Source organism: Rana temporaria, chromosome 6 (genome assembly GCF_905171775.1).
Source record: "Rana temporaria chromosome 6, aRanTem1.1, whole genome shotgun sequence".
Lineage (NCBI taxonomy): Eukaryota > Metazoa > Chordata > Amphibia > Anura > Ranidae > Rana > Rana temporaria.
Window position 1 is genome coordinate 38749215 of NC_053494.1, and position 19746 is coordinate 38768960.

Sequence of the window (19746 nt, forward strand, 5' to 3'; positions counted from 1 at the left end):
AAAAAATGTAAGACCGGCATACCGTAGCTCGCGCTACGATGCCGAATTTAATGGTCTAATAAAAAAAAACTTTTGCATTAAAGCGGTGTTTCACCCTAAAAAACAAGTTTCTATGATAACATCAAGCATACTAGCGCGAGCTACAGTATGCCTTTCTTTTTTTTTTTTTGCGCCGTACTCACAGTTTACTGCCGTAATGAAGTTTCAGACTCCCCGCGGGGAATGGGCGTTCCTATGCACAGGGAAGATGATTGACGCCGGCTATGGCGCGTCACGCTTCTCGAAGATAGCCGAAATAGGACTTGCCTCTTCACGGCGCTATACGGCGCCTGCGCACAGACATCGGAGCTGACTGCGCAGGCGCCGTGAAGAGGCAAGTCCTATTTCGGCTATCTTCGGGAAGCGTGACGCGCCATAGCCGGCCGTCAATCATCTTCCCTGTGCATAGGAACGCCCATTCCCCGCGGGGAGTCTGAAACTTCATTACGGCAGTAAACTGTGAGTACGGCGCCAAAAAATAAAATAAAGGCGTACTGTAGATCGCGCTAGTATGATTGATGGCATGCTAGAAAAAAAAAATGTTTTTTTAGGGTGAACCCCCGCTTTAAGGTGGAAAAACATCTGACCGTACCGCCCCCCCGAACCCCCGTTTCTCTCACCTGACCCCTCGAAATTCCCGGGCGCGTCCATGTGATGTTCTTGGGTTCCCAGGCTGGCCGTTGACTGGCTAGGCTGGACCGATTGGCTGGCGCTGCTGTCAATCACAGCGGATGATGCGGGGGGCGGGGCCGAGTGATACAGTCGGCGGCTATGCCCGCCGCTGTATCACGGGAGCGCGCTCGCAAAAGCTTTCCACCATGCGAGCTTGCATGAAGGTGGAAAGCTTTTGCGAGGAGGAGCCGAGACAGCCACCGAGGGACCCCAGAAGACAGGGTTAGGGGACACTCTGTGCAAAACGAGCTGCACAGTGGAGGTAAGTATAACATCTTTGTTATTTAAAAAAAAAAAAAAACTTTGCCTTTAGTGTTCCTTTAAACCGTGGGAACACAGCAGTGTACCTGCACTGTGGCCAAATTGCAGTGGGGCAGTGTGAAGCCACCCTAAGTAGTTGGGCTGGGGTTTTACCACCCAGCTCAGTGTTTCTCAACCGGTATTCTTCCAGAGGTTGTTAGGGGTTCCTTGAGCAATTTCTGCCTGTCAGATACACTATATTGTCAAAAGTATTGGGACACTTCCCTTTACATGCACATGAACATGAATGGCATCCCAGTCTTAGGGACGGATCGTAATTTTATTCCAGCGTAGCGTATCGTAGTAACGCTACGCCGCCGCAACTTTGAGAGGCAAGTGCTGTATTCACAAAGCACTTGCCTCTAAAGTTACGGCGGCGTAGCGTAAAGCTGCCGGCGTAAGGGCGTGGAATTCAAATGTTAAAGATGTGGGCGTGTTTTATGTTAATTTTACTTGACCTGACGTAAATGACGTTTTTTCTGAACGGCGCATGCGCCGTCCGTGGGGGTATCCCAGTGCGCATGCTTGAAATTAACCCGCAACAAGCCAATGCTTACGACGTGAACGTCATTCTACGCAAAGCCCTATTCGCGAACGACTTACGCAAACAACGTAAAATTTTCCAAATTTGACGCGGGAACAACGTCCATACTTAACATAGGATACGCCTCATATAGCAGGGGTAACTATACGCCAAAAAAAAGCCTTACGGAAACGACGTAAACAAATGCGCCGGACGGACGTACGTTCGTGGATCGCCGTATCTAGCTAATTTGCAAACTCAACGCGGAAATCGACGGAAACGCTTCTGGAAGAATGGTCAAACATTCCCATAAACACACTCCTAAACCTTGTGGACAGCCTTCCCAGAAGAGTTGAAGCTGTTATAGCCTTTGGACAAAACTCCAAAGTACAAACATGCATGCTCAATTGCTCATCATAACACAACATTAGCAGAAGCTGCCCAAAGGTTGGTGCTAAAGAGCTTAAAAAAAAACCCACATAGTTTCGTGTTTGTTGGCCGACAATTCTTTGCCGTTTGTATGCAAGACAAGTTCACGGCCAATACCCTTCAGACTCTTCCCACGCTTTGTCCGCTGAAAATCTGATCTTGTGTACCAGGCTTAAGCCTGGGATGGCATTAAAGTTCATCTGTGTGTAAAGGCAGGCATCCTAAGGCCCCATACACACGATAGAATTTATCCGCGAATACGGTCCAGCGGACCGTTTCCGCGGATAAATCCTCTCGAGGATTTCCGCGGATTTCTATGCGATGGCGTGTACACACCATCGCATTGAAATCCGCGCCGAAATCCTCTGGCGATGACGTGTCGCGCCGTCGCCGCGATTATGACGCGGCAACGTGCGCGACGCTGTCATATAAGGAATTCCACGCATGCGCCGAATCATTACGACGCATGCGGGGGATCCCTTCGGACGGATGGATCCGGTGAGTCTATACAGGCCAGCGGATCCATCCGTTGGGATGGACTCCAGCAGATGGATTTGCTTGGCATGTCAGCAAATATTCAATCTGCTGGAATCCATCCCAGGGGAGAAATATCCGCGGAAACAGATCCGCTGGCGTGTACACACCATAGGATCTATCCGCTGAAACCCATCTGCTGGGATTTATCTGCGGATGGATTCTATCGTGTGTACGGGGCCTAATACTTTTGACAATATAGTGTGAGCTCCCCTGACACCATTGATCTTTTTAGCTATTTCTAAGGATCTAAATCTTTCCAATGACCACAAGTGTAAGGAGCATTCTTCCCACTGACCATTCACACATACTTTATGTATCATGAGTTGTAGATATAGGCATTGTATCAGGGGTTCCCTTGAGACCGGAACATTGATGGGGCACTATTCCTCCCACTGACACCAACAATGGGGCACTATTCCTCCCACTGACACCAATGATGGGGCACTATTCCTCCCACTGACACCAATGATGGGGCACTATTCCTCCCACTGACACCAATGATGGGGCACTATTCCTCCCACTGACACCAATGATGGGGTACTATTCCTCCCACTGACACCAATGATGGGATACTATTCCTCCCACTGACACCAATGATGGGGCACTATTCCTCCCACTGACACCAATGATGGGGTACTATTCCTCCCACTGACACCAATGATGGGGCACTATTCCTCCCACTGACACCAATGATGGGGTACTATTCCTCTCACTGACACCAACGATGAAGCACTATTCCTCCCACTACACCAATGATGGGGCACTATTCCTCCCACTGACACCAACGATGGGGCACTATTCCTCTCACTGACACCAATGATGGTGCACCATTTCTTCTATTAATATCAATGATTTATTGATAGTTGTTTCCTTCCACTTTTCTACTCTGACCGGCCACAGTGCACCCCCCCCCCCCCAAGTCTGAAGGACAGTAAACTGGCCCTTTGTTTGGAGACTTCATGGTTTAGATTTTTACATTTAGATTCAATTCTATATTATCAATATCAATTCAATAAAAAACATTCTAAATGTTTTTATTGTTATTGGTCAGATGTAAATACAGTTCCACAGACAGTCCAATGTAGCATAATACAGAATGATATGTGGCAGTTACAATTACATTCGTTTAGTTTAGAGGGGTTGTAAAGGTTTGTTTTTTATTTTCTAAATAGTGAATTTGTTGGTTCACTTACCTTTTCCTTCGATTTCCCTTCTAAATGTTTTTCTTTGTCTGAATTTCTCACTTCCTGTTTCTCCTCAGTAAGCTTGCCCCCATCATCCGAGTCATTCTGGCTGGGGGTTAGTCAGCCAGAACAGCTTACTGAGGAGGAACAGGAAGTGAGAAATTCAGACAAAGAAAAAAAACATTTAGAAGGGCAATCAAAGGAAATAGTAAGTGAACCAACAATGCACTAGCGTAAAGGAACCTATTTAGAAAATAAAAAAAAAACCTTTACAATCCCTTTAACACCATGAGGTAGGTCACAGCCAGTTAAATCTTTTGAAGACATATTAGAGTTGAGTGAGGTATGAAGGTAGAAATGGCGCTACTTTAAAGCGGGGTTCCAGTCACGTTTTTTTTGCCATTTAAATATTATGTTGCTAAAGTTCCCATTAAAGTGCATAAAACATACCGCATCGCTGTTTAAATTAATAAAAAACTTGCCTCCACTGCTCTGCAGGACGATGTGGCCGTTTCCATCTCCTGTGTGGGCAATTGAAGCCCAGTACATTTTTTTTACTCTGCCCGGCTTGTGCATGCTGGGTGAGCTTTACATCTCGCGTGTGCGCATTAGAGTACCGCTCGTAGCGGCAATTGTTTGTGCCGTTGTCATAACAACGGGCAGCGGCGGAACGCCTCGCCCCGTTGTTATGACAATGAAGGTAACAGAATCCCCACACCTCTCTCTCTCCCGTCCCCGCAGATGAATGAAAAGTAAGGGCTTTGTGCCCTTATCAAACATGGCGCTGTAAACAGCAGATGTACTGTCCTTAGGAGCGCACAGACTCCTGGGAAATTATGGGCCAGATTCACAGAGCAAGTACGCTGGCGTATCTACTGATACGCCGGCGTACTTTCAAATTTCCCGCGTCGTATCTTTAGTTTGAATCCTCAAACCAAGATACGACGGCATTTGGGTAAGATCCGACAGGCGTACGGCTTCGTACGCCTTTGGATCTTAGATGCAATACTTCGGCGCCCGCTGGGTGGAGTTCGTTTTCCGCGTCGGGTATGCAAATTAGCGATTTACGACGATCCACGAACATACACGCGGCCGTCGCATTTTCTAACGTCGTCTGTAGTCGGCTTTTTCCAGCGTATAGTTAAAGCTGGTATTTTGCGGCGTATAGATAGACTTGCCATGTTAAGTATGGCCGTCGTTCCCGCGTCGAAATTTGAATTTTTTTTTTTTTGCGTAAGTCATCCGTGTATAGGGATGCACGTAACTCACGTCTAAGTTAAAAAAATGACGTCGTTGCGACGTCATTTCGCGCAAAGCAAGGCGGGAAATTTCTGGACGATGCATGCGCAGTTCATTCGGCGCGGGGACGCGCTTCATTTAAATAAAACCCACCCCCTGATCAACTATTTGAATTCCGCCGCCAGAAATACACTACGCCGCCGTAACTTACGGCGCAAAATCGTTGAGGATTCGAAATCCCGCCAGGTAAGGTACGGCGGCGTAGCGTATCTCTGATACGCTGCGCGGATCCAATTCTCTCTGGATCTGGCCCTATGACACTACATTCCCAGGAGTCTGTGCGGTGCAGGATAGAAAGCACAAGGACCGCGGTGCAGGAAGAAATATTATATTCTGCCTAGCAACAACCGTTTAAAGACATGTAAAAAAATGTTTCTTTTTGTTAATGGGTTAATGACATTTTTTTTAAACGTACTGATGTAGAGTTATATTTGTGTGTGGAGCTCCGCTTTAATTAATATATAAGTATAAAGTGCAATGCCAATAATGTGGGTAGTGATGTTACCCGAATATGAAGTGTAATACAGGGTATAATAAAGTGCCCTGTGCTTATTGGTGAAAGACAATATATAATAGAAAGATCAAATATAAATGTATTAGTGCACGTTAATAAAATCTTTATGCTGAATATACAAATCTTTATATACAAATCTTTGGAACGTATGGATTATGGATTCCCAATCCAAACGTGTACATAGAATAAATGACAGAAATTAATATCAGATTAATATCAGAAAAAATAAAATAAAAAGAAAATTAAAAAGAAAAAGTGCTTGGTGCTTTGTAAGCTTCTAGTTCCTTATTTCACACAGTGACCACCTCAAACTATGCTCCAATGTGGCCCGCACTCACCGGATTTTCACCCCCTCTTGGGGTCTACAGCATTCACAGTGTATGCCACTGTGCAGCACTCTGGCAATAACGTCCTACTGTGATCCTGGAGGGGCTCCCAGTGATTATCCCATATGGAAAAGAAGAAAAAAGGGTCCCAGATAGTGTAATAATGTTTAAAACTTTCCAACTTTTATTAAATAGTCAAATGGGTACTCACAATTAAAGCGGTAGTTCACCCTCCTTTCCATCATTAGACCATTAAATTCGGCATCGTAGCGCGAGCTACGGTATGCCGGTCTTAAATTTTTAATCCCCGTACTCACTGTGGTATCGCTGATTGAAGAAATCGACTCCCGCGGGGAATGGGCGTGCCTATGGAGAGGGAGGATGATTGACGGCCGGCTCTGGCACGTCACGCTCCCCGAAGACAGCCGGAGTAGGTCTCGGCTATTCACGACGCCTGCGCACAGGCTATGCGCAGGCGCCGTGAATAGCCAAGCCTATTTCGGCTATTTCCGGAGAAGCGTGACGTGCCAGGGCCGGCCGTCAATCACCTTCTCTCACCATAGGAACGCCCATTCCCCGGATTCTTCAATCAGCGATACCGCAGTGAGTACGGGCATAAAAAATGTAAGACCGGCATACCGTAGCTCGCGCTACGATGCCGAATTTAATGGTCTAATAAAAAAAAACTTTTTTTTTTTTTTTAACAGGGCGAACCCCCGCTTTAAGTGGGTTTAGCAGAGCATATCATTTGCATGTAAAAAACGGAAGTGTGTGGCGTTCTATCGGATTGCTCGACCGGTTTCGTCGACCTGACGTCATCTAGAAGCATGACATATTAGAGTTGTCAATAGAACTGTAAGGAAGAGGAGGTTATTATTCTGTATAAAACATAATCGGTTTCAAACTCCTGGGCACCAATTGCCCTGCAACCAACGTGTCTTAAAAATTTTAAGCTGGCCATACGTAGATCGAAATTCAGCGGGTTCGGTAGGGATCAGACAAATTCCGATCCACTTGAAGTCACTGCAGTTGAACAGAGGTTGATCTACTGAATAAAATCTGCTCAATAAGCACTACAGGCAAAGGGTTGCAGCACTGATCTGTATTCTGACGCTGGGGAAGTCCTTTCGCTGTTAGGGCCCTTTCACACGTACGGACCGTATGTCCACATTTTCATCCGTCCGTTTGCGGATGAAAACGGGACATACATGGGTCCCTATGTGATTACGGGTGTCAGCGTCTGCCGGATCGGATGAACACGGACATACGGTCCGTGTTCGTCCGGGGAGAGCGGAGGAAACACAGGGGGGTCCCTGCACAGTGTGCGGGGACCGCACTGTCAGCTGCCAGCTCAGCGGGGATTTTACGGAGGATCCCCGCTGAGCTTTGCGGACACACGGAGCAGATCATTACTGATCCGCTCCGTGTGAAAGGGCCCTTAGACTACATCAGCACAGCTGGGAGGATTCCCCAGTCTACCTTGAATGTGGGGATGTGGGAATTGGCCACGGCAAGGTCCAGTGGAAGTGGGGACAGGGTACCTGTCAAAAAACAGGTACCCGCTCACCCCTCCCCCCGAAAGTTGCCAAATGTGGCACTGGAGGGGAGGAGGAATCAGATAAGTGGAAGTTTTCACTTTTGGGTAGAACTCTGCTTTAACTCCTCAATAACAAATTGTATACATAGTGCTATTTATACCTCACTGGAAGGTGAGGTCAGAGCCCAGAGTTGGACTGAAATAAATAGCAATTATGTATGATATCGAGTATCATAGACAAGCCAATTAGCATTTTGTTAGATACCAGAGCTCGACCAGGGGGAGGGGCTTGCAGACGGGAGGATAGCTTCCGCTTTCTTCCCCTTTTAGTTGCCGACTAGTTTTTAATTGTTAAGTTACACCCAAGCACATAAATCCCCTCCCCCTCAAAATAAATATATAATTGAGACCCCCCCACGTTGATTGCGATACACATTACATATCGCCGCGCACGCCGGAATGAGAGCAATTCTAGCACCAGACCTCCTTCAGAACACTAAACTGATCACCTATAGGGGGCTTTTAAAGCATTGCCATTGGAAAAAATATATAAATATAGGGTACAGACACGTTAAAAGTTTGACATGTTGGGTATCTATTTACTAGGCTTTAATATTTTACCAAAGAACATTTGTAATATTTTTGTGCCCCCTAAATATAACTTTTAATGTGTTTTTTTTACTGAAACATGTTTCCTAAACCTCTGCGGGAATATCGTGCAACATAAAAAATTGGAACCATCGCTATTTTTTTCTGTAGGGTATCCGCTTTCAGAAAATACAAAATGTTTGGGGGTTTTATGTAATCTTCAGGCCTAAAATTATTTTTTGAAAGCATTCGCAAAAAACGCAAAATTGGCTCTGGCTGTGAAAGGGCTAAAAAGTTCACCTTAGGGGACATGTTAAATCCATGAAAAAACAAACAAACTGGCTCCTAACTTTAGCTGGCTCCAAAACAAATTTGTCAAGCCCTGTTACGCCTCTTTCGGGGATTATTCAAACGTTTTTCAGGCGCTTTGGCGTTAAAAAAAAAGCCTATAAAGCGCCTGAAAGAAGCCTCATCTGCAATCCTAATGTGAAAGCCCAAGTGCTTTCAGAGCCCTTTCACACTGCCAGTGCCCGAAAAACGCTGGTAAAGCACCGCTAAGACCCTAAAGTTTTAGGGCGTTTTTGCAGTGCCTCAGTGTGAAAGGGCAATGCATTTTTACAGCGCTTTCAATTCATTTCAATGGAGAGGGGCGTTTTTAGATCGTTTTTTTCAGCGCCCAAAAGCTGCTCCAAAGATGCTGCTTGCAGGACTTTCTCAACGCCCCGCCAGCGCAACGCCTCAGTGTGAAAGGGCAAGGCATTTTTACAGCGCATTCAATTCATTTTAATGGAGAGGGGCGTTTTTGGAGCATTTTTTTTCAGCGCCCAAAAGCTGCTCCAAAGATGCTGCTTGCAGGATTTCGTGTCAAAGGGTCCATTGAGATGCATGGAAAGCGTTTTAATAGCGCTATTTTTAACGCTAAAACGCTTCAGTGTGAAAGGGGACTAAGGGTTACTGAGGATTGTTCTGGAAATTTTATAGATCGGAAACTCATATTAATTATTGACTCATCTATAACGGTTCTGTTTATTCAGCACAATTTTTATACACATGATTTTGTCAGTATCTGTACTTTTCTGTTAACAAGGGGCAGGCAAATTTTTTTTTTTTTTTTTTTTAAAGGTTAACTTTTTTATTGTTTTTATAAACATAACAAAAAATAGTTACACAGGTGTATAATCATAGCGAACGTCGCTTCAGTCAAAGTGCAATACAATAATCAGGTACTATATACAGGTAAACTTTATGGCAGTGTTGGAACCATGATATCCCTATTAAAAGTTGTACCCTAGGGGGTAGGTGGTATGGTACTATCGGAGTTAACCCAGGCGTTCCATATTTTTGAGAACTTTTTTGGGCATCCTCTAGCTTTGTATGTTAACTTATATAGTGGTATCGCTGGCAGGCTAATTTCTAATCAAGACTTGAAAGAATGCAACACTTAAAGGGGGGTTCCACCCGCAATTTAATATTTTTTTTTAAAAGTCAGCAGCTACAAACACTGTAGCTGCTGACTTTTAATAAGAACACTTACCTGTTCTACTCGCCCACGATGTCAACCCCCCCCCCCCCCCCCTTGAGGCCTTTCCCTGGATCCTAGCAGCTCCCGGCGCCACCATCCTCAGTAAAAGAAACAGGCAGTGAAGCCGTTTCCTAATGCGCATGCACGAGCCGCGTTGCTCTTTGTGAATGGGTCGACTGCTCTCTGGGATACACACAGTTCCCAGAAGGCAGCGCGCCCCATTCACCAGAAGACACCACGACTAGGATGGAGGAAGAAGATTCATTGCGGACGATGAAGAGGCAGATTACAGACTTCTGCATAGCAACCACTATGTCTGGTAAGTATATATATATATATATATATATATATATATATATATATATATATATATATATATATATAAAAAAATGTTTTTACTTTTTTTTGGGGGATTTTTGGTAAAAAAAAAAAAAAAATTCAGGGTGGAACTCCACTTTAATTAAACATTATTAGTACCGTGTGCAATACATAGGCAAAGCATACAAAATAGAATTCAGTTATAAACAGAATGTACAATTTATTTCACAGGATCAATAAATACTTTATCCAAAAACAGTTTAGAAGGGTTAAGGGGACAGAGCTAGCTTGCCTCATGGCCATGGCAATAGACTGCTTCTAAAGAATCCCATGTTATTTACTTTCACAACCTCCTTTATTATACTGAATATCACAGTTCCACTCCATTCGGCTTGTGTATGGGGTGCAGCCCCATTGACTTGAATGGGAGAATTTGGCAGGAGGTGTCGCCTGTCAACTCGACATACTGATTTAAAATTTCCCGCGACTGCAACACAAAGCAGCATTTTCATGGCATATGAACAGCCCCATTAGGCTGTGGGTGGGCAGTCAGGGGGTGGTTCAACAGTGGAACACTGCCTTTTTTTTTTACCTCCCCTGGCCCCCTGCGTGAAAGATGCTTTACTTTGTGTACTGATCTTGTTGGTGTGAAGTATCATCCCATAAGGATGATATTAAAAAGGAGGAGTTAATGCTGCACTACTAAACTGCCTACCTTTAGGAGAAGTTTACACAGGCATTAAGACTAAAACGCCTATAGCGTAGTTTGCATTTCCTTCATGTTTTAGAAGCATTTTTCTCTAAATGCAATGTTTGCAAAACTCCTTAAGGCTGCATTCACACTATAACGCGGCGTATTTTGCCGCGATTTGTACATTTTTTTTTTTTTTTTACAAGACATTTACATTGATGTCAATGCCGAACGCCGAAAGCCGCCTGAAAAAAAGGGTCCGGGACTTGTTTTCAGGCGGCAGGCGTACGGCATGAGATGTGAACCATCTCATAGACATCAATGTAAATTCGCCCCTCCAGCGGCACGAGCGTCGCGCTTCAGGCGTATATACGCCTAGGTGTGAATGGGCACTAAGAGTGTTTGGCACATGTTTTACGGTGGACTTCTTTTCAATAGATTTTTATTGGGTTCTGAGAATACATATATGACATAGTGCAAGGTTCTAAACACACATGAATGGGTGAACATGCACTACATCCCCAGCAACAGGCATGCAAGCTTTAACCCTTTTGCTGCCAGGCCTGTATGTTGTACGGACCTGACCGCCGGGGGTTTTACATACAAACCAATGGCAGCAGCATAACCAACAAGCAGGCTGTCAGTTTGAAGTGTTTAGGTGGCTGTGCTTCCACAACCCCTCGCCATGTATTCTAAGCTCTGCTTGCCCATCTGTGGGCTGTGGACCGACATGGCGGGTGCCAACGGGAAAAATTGAAGGGAGAAGAGCGGACACATGTCTGCTTTGCTCCACTTCTTGTTGGTGACCTGGAAAGCGATTTGTATGACGTCACTTTTCCTGGCTAGCATACATATTGCAATTCATTACATAACATTCAATGCAGCCCAGGAGGAGACATGCAGGGTCTTTTAGACCCTGCAGGTCTTATTAAAGAGAACCCGTTACCAAAAGAAAAAAAATCACATAGGGGAGCCTGCCCTCTATGTAAAAAAATAATAAAAATAACATAAAGTAAAATAAATAAATAAAATAAAAATTCAGTTTCACCTAAGCCCCCAAAACACCAACCCCCCCCAAATGTTTTTTTTTAGGCCCCCGTACCCCCACATATACATATGAACGTAAAGGCACGTGTCAGAGGCACCTATGGCATGAAAACGTCAATTGCAATACATGTTACATATTGTCGCGCACACCAGAGTGAGAGCAATGAGTCTTGCACAAGACCTTCTCCGTAACACAAAACTGATGACCTATAGGGGGGATTTGAAGCTTCGCCTATAGAAAATTTAGGGTCCCACAAAAAAACTTACAGTTTGGCATAATGTGTATCTATTTACTCGGTGAAACCTTATCCTTTATATTTGACAAAAATGTGGTTAATTTATTGCGTTTGTTTGTCCTAAAATTCACTTTGGTGTTACTTTGTACTAAAATTTTGCGTTTCATAGACCATTGCGGTAATATTGTGGCATAAAAAATTGTAACTATCACCATTTTATTCTTTGGGGTGTCTGCTTGCAGAACCTGCTGAACTGGCCGAGATTTGAACCATGTGTGGCTGGCCTTAGAAGAAGCAGCGGGAAAAAAAAGGGAGTAGCAGAATGAGAGAGGAGAGTGGAAGGGGCCAAGAGCACACAGGGGGGTAAGGAAGGCAGGAAGGAAGCAAGGGTACCCTAGACCTGCTTTGGAAGACCAGATTCCTAAAAAAAAACTTACAATTTAAATTTGTAGGAGATATTTGCGGTGGGCTTCTAGAATGGAGACTTTTAACAAGCTTTGCAAGTTGTAACACCAGCCAAACCTTGCAGGCAAGATCAAAATTACTGAAAAACAATGCAAAGCAATACAGCTGCGCTGTGTACAGTGGACCATTCATGTAAAGAAAAGGCATTTTATTTTTGAAAGCTTTAACACAAAGCAAATTAACTATTCTGCATATGCTTGTGAGTGAGGCCTTACAGTAAGAAAAACCACTAACATACAAGGATATGAATGTTTCACCATTTACTCATTGGGCACTTTTTAAACTGCTCATGCAATAGATGCATGTCCCTTCATACCCCTTTTCAAAGGGCCGGGGTGCCCTATATAATTATGTGATATTGGTAACTCAGCTGGATATTTGGCTAAGAATGAATAAGCAAATCTGTTTTAACCGGTTAACGCCTGCCGCATGTACATATACGTCCATGCGGCGGTCGGTAACCCGCGGGGAGCGATCCGGGACGAGGGCGCGGCTATTAGTTTCTAGCCTCCCCCTCGCGATCGCTCCCCGGAGCTGAAGAACGGGGAGAGCCGTATGTAAACACGGCTTCCCCCTGCTTCACTGTGGCGGCTGCATCGATCGAGTGATAGGGAGACTCCATCGATGACGTTAGACCTACAGCCACACCCCCCTACAGTTGTAAACACACACTAGGTGAACCCTAACTCCTTCAGCGCCCCCTGTGGTCAACTCCCAAACTGCAACTGTCATTTTCACAATAAACAATGCAATTAAAATGCATTTTTTGCTGTGAAAATGACAATGGTCCCAAAAATGTGTCAAAATTGTCCGCCATAATGTCGCAGTCACGAAAAAAATCGCTGATCGCCGCCATTAGTAGTAAAAATAAATAAATAATGAAACTATCCCCTATTTTGTAAACGCTATAAATTTTGCGCAAACTAATCGATAAACGCTTATTGCGATTTTTTTTTTTTACCAAAAATAGGTAGAAGAATACGTATCGGCCTAAACTGAGGAAAAAAATAATTGTATATATGTTTTTGGGGGATATTTATTGTAGCAAAAAGTTTTTCAAAATGTTTTCAAAATTGTCGCTATTTTTGATTATAGCGCAAAAAATAAAAACCGCAGAGGTGATAAAATACCACCAAAAGAAAGCTCTATTTGTGGGGAAGAAAGGACGCCAATTTTGTTTGGGAGCCACGTCGCTCGACCGCGCAATTGTCTGTTAAAGCGACGCAGTGCGGAATCGCAAAACCTGGCCTGGGCATTTAGCTGCCTAAAGGTCCGGGGCTTAAGTGGTTATCTGGCTTATATAATCTCTGCTTTCTGAGATAATAGAAATAACAAACGAATGCTTCTTTAATTCATTTTGATATTCTAGTAAATTTTTCTTATTTTTTGATACCCTGTACTTTGGTAGTTTGACCAATAGAGGTCAGGCTTACACTATCAAAGACGGCGAATGACTGTTTCGAAAACAAAGACTATAGTGCACCTAAAGGGATGAAACTTGTGTTTTTAACCATTTTTCAGAAATTGCATTGCACAATTTATCAAGGTGAAAAAATAGTAATTTTGATATGGAAGTCTGAATTTCAGAAGGTTTTCACTTTTCTGTCCACTTAAAAACACAATCCATGGTATTTATAGAGCAGAGAGGTGTAATTTTGACCCCTGAAAACTGAAAGCCATTCCTGAAAAAATTACCAATCTGAACCATGAAAGTGCGGTTCGTACAGAACATATATAATTGCTTCCCCCCAAAATGAAATGGCAGCTGAATAAAGTTGAGAATCTTGCTCTCTGTTATCAGATCACGGAGTACTAGAAATTACACCAAGCTTCTTTCTACAGTATAGTAATACATAGAGATTGGCTGCACAGTCAACTACCACCATGATGTCAATTTAATTTTTTCTAATAAATGCCCCCCCCCCCCCCCCCCCCCATCATAATAATTGCTTGCGTTCCTGTATATCATTTTTAAGGGAGAGGAGGTGGTGGGGGTCAAACAATGCTTTCTTCAGGCAACATTTTTTTTTCCAAAAGTTTTTTAGGCTGTTCAATAAAAACACATTGCAACAATTTTGTAAACCATTAATAAATTAAAACTGGATTTCAGGTATGCATATTTTTGCATTGCTAAATTGGTTTAGTTTGGACCAATGTACGTACGGTATGTACGGTATGTGTCATACTTGTCCAATCCCTATGGAAGCTTGAAATCACTGTAGTACATCACTACTATGTCCTGTACTGATTAGAGGACAGCCGAACAACCAAAACAGCCACTAGGGGGAACCACCTTTTCAACCAGCTTGGTGTGTCCTGTTGAAGCTTTATAAATAGTGACATTTTACCTAAAAAGGTATACATACAGGAATGAAGGAACCTGTTTTCTTCTCAAGGTGATGTTTTTCAAATTTTGCTGACTCACAGGGCATTTATAATGTTTACATTTCCTCAAGGACTGTTAATGGGATAGCCAGATAGGTCAAGCCTTCAACTTTGATACCATCACAGGGCTTTTACTAGTTTATTGATGAACATTCTAAAAATACCTGTCATTCAAAGTAACATTTCTCATTTATTTTCCAGCTGTGGTAAAGCTTTTCTCTTCTATATTGGTACAGCTTGAACAAGACGCTCTACAAAGAAGTAGTGTACTTTGGAAAACCTAGAGTATTATTGCAGTATTCCAAGGAAGAAGCCACCACGGAACAGCCAGCCACATATTTCCTCAACATTGTGACAAGACACAACAGACACAAGTTGCAAAAAAATATATAAAAAAAAAAAAAACTCTGACCCTACTGCAGCCTGGATCCCAGAATCAATCAGTTAACAAATATGGACATAAGAATGGTTGGCAAACGTGTAACACCTGTTTTAAGACCAACCATTCCGTTGCACCTTGATTTTCAGGAAGAACGCGCTTTTGTAACAGCCTGTGAAGGTAAACAGGTGGTGATGGCGGAAAGTGAAATTGATTATACATCAGCTGCCTTTAAACAGATTATGGAAAGCTATGAAGTTCTTCAGGACCCTCTAAAACACAATACATTTTTTAAAAAAAAACAGCAGGAAGCAAACAATTACAGTTGTGTAATGTACTCAGCAGGGGTCAAGTCCTGGGGAAAAAAGTGTGGGAACTCCCACCCAAGATCCACTCCCCCACCAAAAAAAAAAAAATTATACGCTCATATGCATAATTACTAAACCACATGTTTTTTCTAAATCCCGCGATAACTTGCGGCAGACCTCCGCAATGTCTCCTGGGAACAATGACAAAAGCTCCCTGGTGACAATGCGGCATCGAGGAAGTGACGGAATACCCGCACACTACCTGATGAATCCATATACAGGAAGCGGCCAGTAACATAAAGGGTTACAAAGGTTCGCCTGCCCCTGACAGTGACTCGAGCTGGGCATCGCCGCTTAGTGAACAATTGGCTCGGGCGGCTCGGCTGCTCTAGTCCTGCAAAGGGAACTGAGTTCCTGCTGTGAAAAAAGTGCAGGAACTCCGTTCCCATGCGTTCCCGCAGGACTTGAGCCCTGGTACTCAGCTTCAAATGTGTTGAGCTTTTGACCACTGGAGGTAAACCAGAGAGTAAGTATGTCAAAAAGCTTCTAAGGCCACATTTTATTTAGTGCCTACAAAAAATAAAATAAAAATACCCTACTTTCCATGAGACACAAGCATCTATTACCATGACCACCCAAACCCACAAAAGCATAATTTCGGTTGGACCATCCAATTGATATATTTTTTCCCCATATTCGGTTTGCAACAAACCATCTTCTGGATATAAGGTAGGAGTAAAGGAGTAATAGAGTAGAGTAGCATAGAGTAGTAGAGGAGCAGTAAAGTAAAAATGAGTATGAGTAGTGTAGAATAGAGTAGCAAAGTAGAGTAGGAATAGAGTAGAAGTAGAGAAGAATTAGAGTAGGAGTAGAGTAGGGGTGGAGTAGGAGAGGCGTAGGAGTGGAGTAGAATGGGCTAAACTTGAAATAGAGTAGACTACAGCATAGCGCAGACTAGAGTAGGAAAACAGTAATAAATAAAAATTATAAAAAAAAAAAGGAATAGAAAAGACTAAAAGTAGGAATCGAGTAGACTAGAATGGGGCCTAGCCACAGAAGGATTATTTTCATGCAGCTGACCAGCCTTAAAGCGGGGGTTCACCCTTAGAGGGCACTTTTTCCCCTTAGATTTCTGCTCGTTTTCTCTAGGGGAATGGGCTATTTGTTTTAAAATATGTGCAGTACTTACCCGTTTACGAGATGCATCCTCTCCGTCGCTTCCGGGTATGGGCTGCGGGAATGGGCGTTCCTTCTTGATTGACAGGCTTCCGAGAGGCTTCCGACGGTCGCATCCATCGCGTCACGATTTTCCGAAAGAAGCCGAACGTCGGTGCGCAGGCGCAGTATAGAGCCGCACCGACGTTCGGCTTCTTTCGGCTACGAGTGACGCGATGGATGCGACCGTCAGAAGCCTCTCGGAAGACTGTCAATCAAGAAGGAACGCCCGCTCCCGAAGACCCATACCCGGAAGCGACGGAAGAAGATGCAGCTCGAAAACGGGTAAGTACTGCTCATATTTTAATACAAATAGCCGATTCCCCTAGACCGAACGAGCAGGAAGCTAAGGGGAGAAAAAAAAAAAATTAACAAATGGGTGAACTCCCGCTTTAACAAGTATTGCAACGTAAACAAAAAAATCTTGTTTTTATGCAATATTTGCTAGAAAGGGTGTACAGCACTGTGCAGAGGATTCAGTCAAGTTCAGAATAGGGATGGAGTAGGGTAGACTAGACAAGATGAGAGCGAAGACAAGAGTAGGAGGCGTGGAAGACAAGGAGTAGCATCAGAAGTAGAGCAGACAAGAGTAGAGTTTAGGTTGAGCTGAGTAGGAGTACAGTAGACTAGAGTAGGAGCAGAGTAACCTACACTAGAGTAGGAGCAGATTAATGTACACTAGAATGGTAGCGTAGGGTGTATAGCCCTATGCAGGGGGTTTGGTTCAGTAGCAGTAGAGTACAGGAGGAGTACCATAATGTATATATCCTATTAATGTATAATCTTCAGCTTGGACAAAACACTCTAGTACCTTGGAACGACAGCAGCATCAAGACAGGAAGGCAAAAGAGGACATTATATGACAGCCAGCTGCTTGGGGAAAAAAAATTAAAAAAAAACCTGGCCCTACTGCAGCCTGGATCCCAGAATTGGCACTTAGCATTCAGGACAAGGCCGACAATGAAAATGGAACTAAAAATCCCTGTTTTATGCAACGTTTGCTAGAATAGGTATATAGCACTATGCAGGGGGTTTGGTTCAGTAGCAGTAGAGTACCGAAACCATCATATGACAAGTTGCAGAAAAAGATTTTAAAAATAATTGACCCTACTGCAGCCTTGATCCCGAAATTGGGACTTGGTATTCAGGGCAGGGCTGACATTGAAAATGGAAAGCCTGTTCATCATCATGTCACCTAATATTTACTAAAGGGATGTTAATGTATATTCTTCAGCTTGGACAAGATGCTCTACAGAGGACCTCTCTGTACCTTGGAACAACAGCAGCATTGCGACAGGAAGGCAAAAAAGAAGCCATCATATAACAAGTTACAGGAAAAAGATAAGAAAAACTAACCTTACTGCAGCCTGGATCCAATAATTTGGTGTTGGCATTCAGGGCAAAACTTATATTGAAAATGGAAAACCTGTCCATTAACAACATATGCAAATATGTTTGAGCTGTTGACCCCTGGAGGTAATCTAGAGTGTATGCACTGTACATCAAAAAGCCCCTGTCACATTTCATCCAGTGCCTGACATTTTTTAAATTTACTGAAATTTCCAAAGAGCACAAGCCTCCATCCCCACAAACATTGAGCGCAATGCAACCATGATTTGGGACCAGATCATGTACAAGGCAATTACATATGAGCCTAAAACCTGACCCCACTTCAGCCTAGAACCCAGAATTGGGACTTAGAATACAAGGCTGACATTGAAAACGTAAATGTCCATCATTATGTTGCTTCATAATTACTGTAGGGCTGTTAAGGTATAATCTTCAGCTTGAACAAGCTGCTCTACAGAGGTCCCATGTACCTTGAAGCAACAGCAGCATTGTGGAAGGAAGTCAAGGAAGAGGCCATCTTGTGATGACAGTCAGTCGCAAATGTTGAGCAAGAAGACCAAAAAAAAAAAACGGACCCTACTGCAACCAGGATCCCAGAATTGAGAATTAACATGCAGAACCAGGCTGAATGGTCAGCCTGTCAGCTATGCTGTTGCCTGGGCTGTAGTCACTGTACTGAGCAATCAGTTTGCAAATATGGGCATAAGAATGGTTGGCAAATGTGTAACAATCGTGTTAGGACCAACTATTCAGTTGCACCTTGACTTTCAGGCTTTTGTAACAGCTTGTTAAGGTAAATGAGTGGTCATGGCAGACAGTGAACTTGACAATGGAATTGATTATACATTAGCTGCCTTTAAACAGATTGAGGAAAGCTATGAAGTTCTTCTTCAGGACCCTCTAAAACACATACGTTTTATAAAAGACCAGCAGGAAGCAAACGATTACAGTTGGTTGAGCTTTTGACTCCTGGAGGTAATCCGGAATGTAAGTATGTCAGAAAGCTCTAAAGGCCACAATTTATTCAGTGCCTTCAAAATAAAAAATGTAACCCTATTTTTCATAAGACACAAGCATCCATAAACATGACCACCCAAGCCCACAAAAGCATAATTTTGGCTGGACCATCCAATCAATATTTTTTCTCATATTTGGTCTGCAACAAACCATCTTCCGGATATGAGACGGTAGGAGTAGAGTAGGGGTAGGAGTAGAGTAAGAATAGGAGTAGCGTGGGAAAATAGTAGGAGTACAGTTGGAGTACAGTAGACCAAACTAGGACTGGAGTAGACTACAGTAGAGTAGCACAGACTAAAGTAGTAATATAGTATTAAAAAAATGATAAAGAAAATAAATAAGTAAAGTAGGGATTGAGTGGGGTTTGGCAACAGAGGGATGCTTTTTTTGCAGCTGGCCAGCCTAAACAAGTATTGCAATGTAAATGAAAAAATTGTGTTTTAATGCAATATTTGTTAAAAAGGGTGTAAAGCACTGTGCAGAGGGTTCAGTTGAGTTCAGAATAGACATGAAGTAGGGTAGACTAGACGAGATGAGATGAGAAGGCTAGAGTAGGAGCAGAAGTAGTGCAGACTAGAGTAGGATAGGAGTTTAGGTGGAGTAGAGTTAGAGTAGGAGTAAAAGTAAATTAGAGTAGGAGTACAGTAGACTAGAGTAGAGTAGGAGCAGAGTAACAGAGTTCTCACGCATCTGTATTGTCACTTAACCTCTAGGTGTACTCTAAACCCATTATAGCCCACACCGAAGGATATGTATACAAAGGCAACATACAAACTAACTTCATAATATTTAACACACTTTTTTTTCTTTTTTAAGAAAAGAAGAAAAAAAAAATATAGGAGATATATATATATATATATATATA